The following is a 12,201-nucleotide window of genomic DNA, read 5'->3' as shown; positions in this document are numbered from 1 at the left end:
CTTATTTGCATCTGCTATAAAGAGGAAAGAAGACTTTGGTTAACTTAAAAAAACAAACAGTTTTGGGGGAAGTAGAACATATGCAAGGTGCTTCCATATACATCTCATTTAACACCAGTTTTTAAATAGGTAGGTTTTGGTGTGCCCATTTTTATAGATGAGGGAACTAAGAATCAGTTGAAGTGACATGCTTAAGATCTTACAGAGAACTTGGCCAAGGTGCTAATGTATTTTGGCCCTGCCACGGTTCTAGATAACTAGGGCATTATGTATCTGCATATTTGGCTCTGCACACTCAGTCTGCTCCAATCAAGCATCAAAACCAACCAGGAACTCCCCATACACACCTAAGAAAAAAAGAGTTCAAAGGATAGTGACATTCCCCGCCGAGTTCTACAGCTCTCTCCCCTTTCCTGGCACTCACACCACGACCCACTCAACCAGGACATGTATCCTCCAAGACTTCAAAGACAATACAAACAAAAAAACCAACTCCTCAAACCCACTTGGGGGAAGCTGCATCATCTCATCGCTGTCCTCTGCCTAGATAAGGAAACCATAGCCTTCCCCCTCCACAGGGCACCTTCCCCAATTGCATGGCCCATTCGGTCACTCTGAGACTCCCCCTAAGATGGGAACAAATGCCAGTTACATGTCCCTTAATCCTACCCAAATGTAGCCCCCCAAGGCCTGGTAGCACCGGTGCTCCTAGATTTGAGAGAGGAATAGTAAAAGGAAAAAGTGCTATATGGAGCCCAGGGATGCCCTCAGTCCCTTTCCCCCTGCTGTCTGTCCTTTCCTGCATCCTCAGTCTCAGAATTCACTTCCACTTGAAAAAAGAATCCCTCACTGAACTCTAGCGAAAGCACATCCTATTTTATTGTAGGAAGAAAGTTCTTGATTAATTCATTTTTCTGGCACTCGACTTTCCAGAGAGTGGGGCAAAGAATAGAAATTAATTTGTATCGGGATAGTAGTTTTCTTAAAAGCCAGCCTCCACAGTCTATGCTAGAGTGGGTTTCACAATTACACTTCCACACTCCTATAAATCATAATTCATATCTAGGCTAACATCACACTGAGACTACAAAGTCCTGAACTGTCAAGGGAAGGACAACTGTGTATTCCTATAGTAACCTCACCAAGGCAAGCAGTAGTCAAGGCAGGATGGTCATTCATTACATCTTAGAAACACTTCCATCAACAACAGTTGAAACAAATTTTTAAGATTTAGGTTTAAACTTCAGTTACTATATTACTTAGAACACTCCATTTCTTTATTATTCTAATTAATCAAGTACTACTTAAATCACATTAAAAAAAACTCTATAACTTTCTCTTTGAGCAAAATAGTGGATTTTCCCTTTAGAATAGACATGATTTCAACTTTCCTACAATGATATACTCCTGGAAAATGTGTTTGAAGGCAAATGTCTATAACTTGAACAGCAGTCTCATATATTCTTAGAAGGGGATTATTCAACAAAGATAGATATATATCTCACCATGGTTCATGGAGACACTGCCTCCCTCAGGCCTCAGCCACCCAAACAGCTGCTGGGTGAGGCTGGTGCCAGTGCTGGGCCCTGAAGCTTAAGCTTTCTTAGCTTCATGGAAAATCTGCCTCTGGGTGTTAAGTTTGCAAAGTATAAAAAAAAAAATTATGCAATTTTCTAGCAAAATTGTTGAACCTGATAAGTATATTAATCAATTACTCCAAATTTCCAGTGGCTGGCACAGGATCCCTGATCAATAATCTAAGCAAATGGGGACTCCTATGTTTCTCAAGATCAAAGAACAGCCAATCCAGAAGCTAATTCAAGATAGATCAATTCTACTCGTGTTGAGAAATGTGTAAGATTAAAGGATGGAACTGACCACTTCCTGGTTTTCAGCAGTAAATTTTCAAATGCTCCTGTTTCAATTATTAAAATCCCTTAACACGACCTCCATCCGAATTCAATTTCATCTTTATTTGAAACATTTCTCATTACCCTAATAAGTAATGACAACTTAATGAGACTTGTAACGACAACCGTGGTAGAAATCTGGGACATGGGTGCTTTAAGAGTCCTCCAAATCTATAAGGATGGTATCTAGACAATAATTATAAAAATTAACTAGAAAGTCCAGCGTTTGCATTTTTAAAAAGTAACATTTAATATATTAATTCTATACTAAAATATTGAAAATTTGAGAAAGAGAACAACCAGTGGATCATCTTCCCCTCACTTGATAACTAAGTAAAGGCAACCTGCTTCACTTTATTAGTCAGAGTTCCTGAGGCTAATGAGTCAGAATGAGCCACTTATGAAAGTGAAATAAATTCTGACAACACTACCCTAAACTCTGCAGGCAGGAGCAGTGCCAACCGTCATGCCAGAACTATGAAATAACGGGTATTTCAAATTGTTTGTACCATCTCAAAGCCCAGCCATCCATCTCGTGCTAGCACCTCAGCACCCCAGAAAGAAACTGAAATGAACTCCACTGCCAGAGAAACGACTCAAGACAACTGCACCGTCTGCTAGGTAAGGGCCAGGGAGATCCAAGCAGGATTATTTTCGTTTTTCCTGGCTTATGACTAATCTTATCGGTGCAGCTCAAAATAACTGTAGGGCCCACAAGACCCATGGTATGTCCACTCAAAGGAGAAGATGCCCTTTAAGCAAAGAGCCTGTGCCAAAACTGGGGAGGAGAGAGCTGGCAGTGGACAGCCGTGTAGAAGGTGCTTTAAGGCAAGTTTTAATTCTTAAAAGGCTTTATGTGTAAAGAAACAGAGTAAACTCCTTACTGGATAGACCTCCTTTCTAGACATGTTACTCTGAAATTTTATTGATCAATGTTGGGGAGGCTGCCAGACTGGGAGAAAGAGAGAGTGTTTAATGAAATTGGGAACATTTCCAGGAAGAAAAGTGCCATGCTGAAGTGAACTCTCTTTAATTAGAACAAAGCCAAGGGAACAAATCCTCTGGGATTACAACCGTGAGTGGTGGGTTTGTTCTGATTCGGCCTCCAGGTGCCTGTGAACGTGCGTTAAGACCGAAAGGCGCTTCCTCTGAGAAATTAAGGTGTTGGCAGACTCAAAGATATACTCTATAGAGAGATGTATAGAGGTGTGTGTGTGTGCGTGTGTGTACGTGCGTGTTAGTCTCTTTTCAAAGGTAAATACATTTAGGAGGGGGAAAAAAAAGGAAGTTTGTCCAAATTAATGGCTCTGCACTTAAAACTGCTATAGGGAAGGGTACAGATTTGTCAAAGTCTGACCACACAGCATATCAGAGCCAAACTACTATCACCCAACGCGGGAAATTGACTTTACCGGGTCTGGAGAGAGAATCCACCGTCTCTCTAAGCGAGTCATCTCCCTCCCAGACGCCCCCTTTTTGCGGACTGGGGAGGGATCCCCAGGGCTGGCGGGCATCTCGCATCAGTGCAGGGGCGCTCAGGAACCCGGCTGCCCGGCCGGCTCATGCGGGTCCAGCTCGCCGTCTCGCTCCCCTCTGCAGGCGCCATCCTTTGCCTTCAGCTCTCAGCCGGCCCCTAGCGCCACTGTCCCCGGCCCGCCCCGCCTCCCTCCGCGGACTCCCAGGCTCCCGGCTCTCACGGACTCCGGATTCAGTCCCCTGGCCTCCACTACGTTTCTCTAGAATTTCTCAGGGCCGCCAGTATCTCGTCGCTCCTATCCCAGCGGGCGCACCATCTCCACTGGGATTACAGGCACAGTTTGCCCAGCGCTCACCACCACGATCCGCCCCTTCGACCCCCCAAAGTGTCCCCACAAAGGAGCCAAAGAGACGTATCCTCTGGCTTTACCCGGGGTAAAACGCCAAATCCTAACAACTGGGGTCCCAGCCTCAGGCCAAATTTCCAGGCTCAACTCGGACCCGGACCCCCCACCCTCCCCGCGCAGAAGGGGCTGCTCCCTCCTCCTGCACCATCTCCCGAGTTCAACCTCTGCACCTCAGTCCGAAAAGGCTCCGCCTGGTCGGGGACCCGGCCCTGCCCGGCCTCAGTCTCCCTGCAAAGCTCCTGACTTCCAAAACGCCTCCAGCGCTGCCATCTACGGAGGCAGGACCCGCGCCTACCTTGCGAGCTGGAACTGGTGGCTCCATCCACCGCGGCTCCGGTTCTGGAGAGGCGGCCACGGCCGTTTGATGTCCACTGCTTTTCCTACAGCCCAGCTCTGTGTGTGTGTGTGTGTGTGTGTGTGTGTGTGTGTGTGTGTGTGTGTTGCAGGGGGTTTCCTAAGTTTATTTTTTTTAAAGCGTATATAAGTAAGTATTGAATAAAGCAGCCAAAGACTTGGCCCTCCCCCAAACCTAAGAATTCAGAGCCACATGGCCACAGCCCTTTCCAGCTAGGCCCCCTCGCCGCACTCGCTCCGCTAGGCAAGGACCATAAAAGCCCTTTAAAGTCCGCGCTGCTTCCGAAGGCTCCCCAGATCTCGAGTCCCTCCCAGGCCACCCTTTCCCCACGCCCGGGGCCTGAGCTCCAGGAGGGGGCCCCGAGGACGTGGTGCTTGGGGCCGCCGCGCCCCAGCCTGGGACACCCACCTCTAGGCGCCGGACCTCGTGGGAGCAGTCCTCGGGCTCCGCTCCAGCGCGACGCGGCCACTGCCTCCTCCCTGGGGCGTCCGAGACACTCCGGGGAGAAGCGTGCGGCAGCCCCGGGCTGGGGCGAGCGCATCTGCCGAGCGCCGCGGCCGCCGGGCCCGCTGGAGGGCTGGGAGCGCCGCCCGCCCGCCCCCGGGGTCCGCCCCTTCCCCGCCCCGCTCCTGGCGCCCAGCGCCCGCGGCCCGCCCCTCGGCTTCCACATCCCTCCCCTACCATCCACACCTCTCTGTGGTTTGGGTGGAATCTATGCACAAACCAAGAAACCAAGAAATAAATGAATGGATAGACTGGAGGGATGGAGGGATGGGGGGTTGGGGGGCTGAAGACACCGGGCAAGTGAAGCCGAGTATTTCCTAACTGGGAGAGGGCTCTAGTGTCTGGGTATGTGGGATTGTGTTAGCGCACGGTGGGCGTGTCGGCGTGCGTGCATGTGGACGTGTGTGTTGGTGTATACATACGTGCATATGAATGTATGTGGAAGTGTGTGGATGCGTGTGTGCGCTCACAGCGCCAGGAGCTGCTGAATTCCTACCCGAGGGGGGAGTGAGTCCCTCATCCCCTACGCAGCATCACGACTGTCCCGGGGTAAGTAGGACCGCTGGGAGCGGTTGGGAGGTGCGTCTTGGTGACAGGGACGGGGTCTCCGTGTGTTTTGTGCCCCACCCTGATGTAGTCCAGAGGCTGAGGTGTGGACAGGGATGCTTCCGGCTCACTGGCTCGCCAGAGCCTTCAGAGCCTCTCCGTTGTAGCAGCCGTTGGCCTGGTGTCAAAGCGCGTGTGTTAACAAAGCCAGCGGTGGGGAAGGAGGCAGCGGATACACCGCGTGGGCCTCGATTACGCGGGTGGCCAGCCATCCCTCACTCCCCAGCTGTCTGAAATTTCAGTCTGTAATTCCCTCCCCCACCATGAATATTTAAATAATGTTAATGACCCTTCGAAAATGGACTGTCTAGAAATCCTGAGAGAGGACACACACAGAAGCACCCCACACAGAAAACAGCAGTTTAAGCAAGTAAAATCTTTCTCTGCAAAGGAAAATAACAAGTCAGATTTCTTGAATTCAACTTTCCGCTAGGCATGATCAGTGTTTTCCTTTTCGCAGCGATTCTCTCTCTCCAGCTTTGCACGTCCGAGTCCCTTATTCTGAACCGCTGGCCAAGGTCCTGGGTCCTCTTCTGAGAGTCAATTCTGTATTCCAAACGCAGCAGGGAAAGACAACTGCCAGGATCTGGTTGTTTCCTAATCCACAAAAGTCCTTGATTTCCAATACGAAGAAACAATATCTTCGGGAATTGCCCAGAAAGCCTGTCCATGCTAGTGACACATGAAAAATAGTACCCTGCCAAGAAAAGGCTTCTTTCCCACCCTGAGATTTAGTCACACCTTTACTCAAGGCAGGGATAAAGGCTTCAACAGAGACATCAGCTGTTCTCCTCAGGGTTCCCGAATGTCAATAGGCTTCTTTTTCTTGGTATTTAGGAACTGTTTCACCAGCTTTTTTGTATGTTTGTCTCCCACACTCCTGAATTTCAATAGAATTTACTGACCAGTGGCCGGAGATTTCAATCAATTCCTTTCCTGTTTTCCTTCCTTCCTCCTTCCTTCTTCCCGCCCTCCCTCGCTCCCTCCCTCTCTCTCTTTCTTTCTTCTCATGTGACAGACTTAAGGAGTTAAATATTTGGGTGCCCTACATCATGATCTATTTTTAACATTTTACTATCATGTGAAAACCTCACATTGAAATCAGCACATCTGGGTACACACATTTATTTATATGGACCATAGTCTCTCCAAGGAAAGATTCTAAAATTACGGCAAAGGTGAGATTTTATAAATCACGTTATGGCAGGTACATCATCCTCTTTCTTCATATGTTCCTAAATTAGAATAAGTGTAAAGTTTACAAATCAAATTTCATTATTAGAAAGAGCACAGCAATTTACACTGACAATTCTGAATTACTTCTTTCCTAAAGCAATGTCAATGTAAATATTAACATTAATTTAATATTATTTTAATATTAATTAGTTAATATTAATTTTCTGGTCATATTAATTTTAAAGTTCTGGTTTACCCCACAGAAAACTACCGAGAATATTAATTTAGGAAAAATGCGTGTTCAATAGATATTAATTTACAAGAACATTTCCCTTTCTTCCATCTTATAAGATATTAAAGAGATAGCTATGATTAAAGAAAACATTTTTAATATAAAAGCCTTGGTACATACCAGGTGCTGAGAAATATTTATTTATTTATTTATTTATTTATTGTGAGGAAGATCAGCCCTGAGCTAACATCTGTTGCCAATCCTCCTCTTTTTGCTGAGAAAGATTGGCCCTGGGCTAACATCCCTGCCCATCCTCCTCTACTTTATATGTGGGACTCCTGCCACAGCATGGCTTGACAAGTAGTGCGTCCGTCCCCGCCCAGGATCCGAACCTGCAAACCCTGGGCCGCCGAAGCAGAGCCCGGGAACTTAACAGCTATACCACCTGGCCAGCCCCTGTTTAATTTGTTCAATGAAAACAATGCAGGAGTATGAGCATCTGCATGTGAAAGTAAAAACTGTTTTTAATTAACATTTTCTCATTTATTTTCCCTCAGGTCAGTAGTTCTCAATCGAGGGTGATTTGACAGTCCTCCCCTCCGCCCCGCCCCCCCTCGGACATTTTGGCAATGTCTGGAGAATTTTTTAATTGTCATAATGGGAGGGGGTGTTACTGGCATCTAATGGATATAGGCCAGAGATGTTGCTAAACATCCTAAAGTGTACAGGACACCCTCCAGCAACAAAGGATTATCTTGTCCCACATGTCAGTAGTGCTGAGGTCAAGTTATCTTGCCCTGGACTCAAAGCCAGTACTAAGGACTATAGATGTCAGAACCACCTCTGTGCTTATTAAAAATGCAGATTCCTGCTCCACTTTTACCTACTAAGTCAGGATCTCTCGGGGCAGGGCTAGGGAAATTGTTTTCACAGCTCTAGGTGATTCTTAAGAATATGGAAGTGTGAGAAACACAGGAGATGGGAAAGGCTGGCTTTACCCAATGCATGTTTACGGGGTCATCACGTCGTATGTCTCTTAACATGATCATGGTTATTAGAGCTGAGAATATTTTATGAAAGAAGCACATTTAGTCTCCTAGATGCACTTCAGAAGCACATTTGAAGCAAATAAAAGGCTACTAATTTTGTGAACAAGAACATAGCCAGGATGTGTAAATGGTAAATGCTCCCAAAGGCCCTACCCCACCTAGGACACAGGACCTTCTACGGAAATTTTGCTTGGCAGGGGAGGAGATCAGAATCTCTTTCACTATGGCCTAAGTGTACATTTTTGCTCCTGTGGCCTCTGCTGGGCTGCTGGTCCACTCTAAACCATGCCCCTGAGTAAGAGTGGCCTCCGGGGCACTTAAGAAATAGAACGTACTTACTAGAGAAACACCAAGAGTGAAAGTTAAGTTTCTGGGAAAGGAGTCAGCCTAGAAACAGATTGACAAAGCCTCTTCTTTCTCTCTCCCCAAACTGAGCGAAACGAACCAAATCCAGCAACTAATGGCTTAGCAGTAGCCACATGCCCCCAAGCTTAGAGTAGAAGCTGAAAAAAACACCCATGAGTGGCTCAGAGAGCTGATCTGAAAACCCAAAGGAGGGGCCAAGATTGGCCCATCATAAAAGAGAATTTGCCATTGCCTCCTTCTAGCAAGGAGAAAGACCAAAGAGCATCAGCGGGGTGTAATCCTCAAGCGCTAAATGTGTCCCACAGAAAATAAAGGTTTGCTAGGGAAAAAAAAAGAATAAGAGGGAAAAGCAAACAAAATCAACACTAAAAGGCTAGCCCAGGCCGGCCCCGTGGCATAGCGGTTAAGTGTGCGCGCTCCGCTACTGGCGGCCCAGGTTCGGATCCCGGGTGCACACCGATGCACCGCTTGTCAGGCCATGCTTGGTGGTGTCCCCCATAAAGTGGAAGAAGATGGGCACGGATGTTAGCTCAGGGCTGATCTTCCTCACAAAAAAATAAATAAACAAAATAAAATTTGCATTGGGGCCGGCCCCGTGGCTTACTGGTTAAGTGGGAGCTCCGCTACTGGTGGCCCGGGTTTGGATCCCGGGCACGCACCGAAGCACCGCTTCTCTGGCCATGCTGAGGCCGCGTCCCACATACAGCAACTAGAAGGATGTGCAACTATGACATACAACTATCTACTGGGGCTTTGGGGAAAAAAAGGAGGAGGATTGGCAATAGATGTTAGCTCAGAGCCGGTCTTCCTCAGCAAAAAGAGGAGGATTAGCATGCATGTTAGCTCAGGGCTGATCTTCCTCACAAAAAAAAAAAAAAAAGGCTAGCCCACATCAAATCAAAAGCCCTAGATCTGTGGGGCTTTCCCACCAAGCACTAAGTGAGGTCATTGGAAAATTAGGAACAGTTCCCAATCCCAAGGGCATCCCCATGGGACCAGAGTCCCCACTGAAAATCTAAGAAAAGAAACAAGCTGGGGGAAATATTGGCAACATATATAACAATGGGTTACTATCTCTAATATGCAAAGAGTTCTTACAAATCAATAAGAAAATTACCAACTACCTAATAGAAAAAACAAACCAGTAGTTTATAGATAAATAAGTAAATTGGCCATTGAACTTATAAAAACATGCTCAAACTCTTCAAAATTAAAGAAATGCAACTGAAAATATTGGGACAATATATTTTGCCTATGATATTGGTAAATACATAAAATACAAACATTATCTATTGTTGGTGAGGAAATGATGAAAATTAAGTGACTGTACTCTGTTGATGGGAATATAAATTGACATTAATAAATAGAGAAATTTCAAAGACAATTCGGTGATATCTCGAGATAAAAAATGTCTATACACTGTTCAAGTGCAATTTACTTTTGGAATTCAGAAATTTATACAACCTATGGAGTCAGATGAAAGATTGGCATGGTGAGGAGGAGTCAGTGAATGAGAAATTCCTGATCACAGAGAGGACCAAAAAAAGTTGTTTGCTGTGCTATGTTGTGAAGTGAGCACTTCTGGTGACCCCTAAACCTCTGAAAACAGCATTTGTCTGGGAGAACCAAAAGCAAGGGGCTTGTACGTGGCTTTGCACAGGGTGGATATCAGGCAAGATGGATGTGAGATTAAGAATTCACACAAAATAGGAAATCAAAACAAGTGACCAGGAAACCTAACCCCACCCCACTTGAGTTAACAATTCATAAAATAGTGGAGTGAGCACTGGACAACCTCCAACACTTTGTCAGTAGGGATTCAAGTAATTTAAACTTAAATGTAAAAGGAAAAGTTTATCCCTGAAGGCTGCAGAACTTGGAAGAGCCAACCAACTAATTCCTAAGATTCCCACAGATCACCTGCTCGCTCTCTAATTCAAATAGTGGTTTTACCCCATTCATCTGGACGTTTTATATGTTTATGGATTTCCCACTTAAGACATTTCTCCAATGATCTCTGATTCTTATTTAAGGGCAAAAAGGTCATCTCTAGATAATGTGGCTTTTTCATAGAAAGGATGGTCCATCCATAGACTGTTTTAACCATCAACTTCCTGAATGTACAACATATAAGACTGGCATGTGTCAGTCTGTGGATGGTTTGTTTTGACTTATAGTTGTATTTTATCAAATTAAAAACACCCTTCTCAAAACCATCTCTTCTTTAAGGTCAGGCCTGGTTGCTGAGTGGTAGTCAGATCTTAAGACTTTGCAAATCAGTGTCTCCCAAGCTAGCTCACTTGGAGAGTAGCTGGAAAACAAAACAAAACAAAATCTGGGTTCACTTCTCTCAAAGATCTGGGGCCCAGGAATCTGTATTTGTTTAAGCTTTCCACATGATTCTGTTACACAGCCCGGTTGGGGAACCACTTGGGGGGGGACACAATCATCCTTAGGCGGGGGAAGGAGAAAGCTAGCGGACACAGAGACAGGGACGGTGTCAAATGAGAACACTTGGCCCTTGGACTGTGTTTATTCTTGGCCTGGTTTGCGGTACCTGCCTTTCCTTCATGTCTTCTCCAGGGTCTCTGGCTTCCTGTGCCCGAGTAAGTTCCTTTTTTGCCTGTTTCACATTTATTTCCTTTCCCTGTATCCTCACACTTGGCCTCTCCTTGCCAAACCCTCTAACACAAGGAAATGGTGACCTGATTACAGTCACCCCGGCCACTTGAGACTCTTTTTCAAAAGAGCTTTGAAAACACTCCAAATATTGCAAAACCAGAGCAACATTTGCCCATCTAATTGTTTTCATTTTGTCCCACATGACAGCTGGACTGTGCCTTCTCTGCATTGACAAAGTGACATTGTGTCATCCAGACTGCCCATTGTAATATACATTTAAATGGTACCATTATAAAGAGAAAGTCTTACACTATTCCAAACTAGAATCTTCAGTGGAAAGCAGCCTGGAAAGCCCTGTGTTGGAAAGGATGGAGGAAAAAGGCTATTTGTGGAGGGGGAAGGCAGAGTGGAGAAGGGAGAGAGAGCACAGAGGACAGAGTCCATCTGGTGAGGGAGCAGGAAGGCACACATGTCTACACGGGACTACTGGGGGGGTCCCACATCTCTAGTTCTAGAGGCCCCAAAGCTTAGGTGCTAATGACAAGAATGTACTCGTGTATTACTTTGGTAATTAACAACAAAGCTCTAGGAGGCCGAAGTTCTTTGTTTCTTGGCTGAGAATTTTATCTCATTTAACAACTGAAGCATTTAAAAAATCTGGTAAACACTCTAGAGGTTATGCCCTAATGGAGACACAGCATAAAACAAGGTGCTCTTTAAGCATGTTATCGAAATCATAAAATATGCTGAATATACTTGGAATGTACACAGCGTATTCACAGATAGGATGGTGGGAAACAGTGACCCAACGCGGAGAACAGTTCTCGCAGAGCGAACCCAGTGAACTGGCTTCTCATTAATGATCTGCGTTTTAAATGCAAAACCACGTTTCTTTCCTTAATTCCTTTTCAATTGGAAGTAAGATGAGAATTTTTTTTTTAGTTTTTAAAAAATGGGACTGTGACATTTTTCCAGTAATTCCCAAGCGTTTCCCCCAGAACTTTTAAGTACAGGCTGTTAATTTGTGAAAAGAACCATAAGGATTTTCAGTTATATTAGGGGGGAAAAGAGACTAAATTTTGACATTTTAAATGGTAATTATTCTGATTATCACAGAGGTAGTCTTTGCAGTAGTCTCTGACTCACTCATCAAATGTTTTAATATTGAGAACTACTCAATGAGAAACAGGCTTTTTCCTTCTACAATATTGAACATATTGAATTATATATGCTAGTGTTAATATAAGTTCACTGAATATGATGGGGGAATGCTATGAAGGCACTTTAAGTTTATTTACACAGAGTAAGTTAACTATTCACCTAAGTAACCACTAAGATTATAAAGTGTTAAGGTCATTTAAATACGGAAAATGTTAATAGCTTCTTCTACAGCATGTTAAAAGCCTCTGCTGGGATGGGATTATGGCCAATAAATCACTTTAGAAACCACAATAGCTTATGTTAAAGTCAACTAAAGCATACATACCCACATTATCTG

General features: G+C 45.1%; 1 protein-coding gene across 1 annotated transcript in view; it reads right to left on the bottom strand.

The window, feature by feature from the left end:
• The window catches only part of LOC131393214 (A-kinase anchor protein 2), a 103,792-nt gene extending 99,114 nt beyond the window's left edge, over positions 1-4,678 (bottom strand). The window contains exon 1 of the mRNA XM_058523751.1: positions 4,557-4,678. The gene's annotated coding sequence lies outside the window, so the exon portion shown is untranslated. The remainder of the gene's footprint in view (positions 1-4,556) is intronic.
• Positions 4,679-12,201: the final 7,523 nt, after the last annotated feature.

The sequence above is a fragment of the Diceros bicornis genome, chromosome 28, assembly GCF_020826845.1.
Source record: "Diceros bicornis minor isolate mBicDic1 chromosome 28, mDicBic1.mat.cur, whole genome shotgun sequence".
NCBI classification, from domain to species: domain Eukaryota; kingdom Metazoa; phylum Chordata; class Mammalia; order Perissodactyla; family Rhinocerotidae; genus Diceros; species Diceros bicornis.
Note: the sequence above shows the minus strand (reverse complement) of the source record. Positions and strands in the feature narration are given on the sequence as shown.